Raw genomic sequence first — 1,348 nt, 5'->3', positions numbered from 1 at the left:
TCCTTTTCTCCCATATGTGCCGTGGCTACCAGAAATCCTGAGAAAGTATCCACATTAACATGTACACAATGCAGTTGACCAAATGTTGGGTATATGTGTAATATCACTTTGCCACAACTCATCAGCTCGTAAACCACGAGGGTTCACTCCTGCACATGATGGTACGGGTGTAATACATTGACAGTCAGGGCATGCATGAACATTTTCTGTGGCTTGCCCCTGGGGCAAAGCAAATTGTTTATGCAAGGAAGAGGCATTTTGATGAAAGAAGTCATGAGATAATCGGGCTTGCTTAAAACCATGTGGCAGTACTGCTGCCATTGTCAATTTATCTGCTACAGCCTTTCCCTTCAGTTATTGGTTCCTGGTTAGAGTAGTATGTGACCATATATGCATTATAAAATTATACATGTACACGATTTTCTAATTTCAATAGCAAGGAAAAAAAAATTGTTTGTTATTGACTTCTCTTATCATTGCATCTGCAATGGCGTTTAAACAATATTCACAACATATGCAGAATCTGCGACAACATTGAGTGGTTCAGTCGAAAACAATTCAAAGACGTGCAAGGCCGCTGATAGCTTAACAATTGTTGTGGATCCTTCAACGACTAAAATAGATGATTGCTAATCTGATGAATTTGTTTGTTTCCGAAACACTGTTCGTGCTCCTTTAATAGGAACAGAAACACATCGTTTTTTTTGGCTGCAATGAAATTGAGAGGGGAATGTAACAGCTTATGTTGTGGAAGGGTATAACGTATGTTATTTAAATAATCAGCTAGAGCGGCTTGCAGTGATAAGGATTCACTGTTTAATACCACAAAGTCATCTTTAGCCAGCAGCAGGCAAATAGTATCAACGTGCTGACAGTGATTCCAACCTTGTGCTATTAAGGACACTATGATGTGTACCTTTGAGGTCAATGTTTTCATGGGCGTATGAGACAAAAAAGATTCATTCCAGAGTCTTCAACTTCTGCGTGTTAACCACACCACTGATCGAAAAGAGGGTAAGGGCTGTAAAACAAAACCTTCATAAATGATATACAAATTTGTTGGCAATTCGACATTAATTCTGAAGGTAAAGGCAATTGCAATTCTATCTGAAATCTTTTGTAAAACAGTTTTTGCTTTTGGCATTTTTCTTCGGGGGAAATAATAAATCTGAGTCCCTTTTAACAAAGTAAATAGAGGGAGACAAATCTTCAGCTGTAAAGTCAATATTTTCACCTTTCAACAGAGGTGAATAACATCATTTAGACAGACCATCTGAACCTTGGAAAGATAATAAAGTCCAACTGTTTTGTTCAGAAGGAATTCTACTGCAGTAATTGAATTGTATAC

The sequence above is a fragment of the Opisthocomus hoazin genome, chromosome W, assembly GCF_030867145.1.
Source record: "Opisthocomus hoazin isolate bOpiHoa1 chromosome W, bOpiHoa1.hap1, whole genome shotgun sequence".
Taxonomy (NCBI): Eukaryota; Metazoa; Chordata; class Aves; order Opisthocomiformes; family Opisthocomidae; genus Opisthocomus; species Opisthocomus hoazin.
This window is presented reverse-complemented; position numbering follows the sequence as displayed.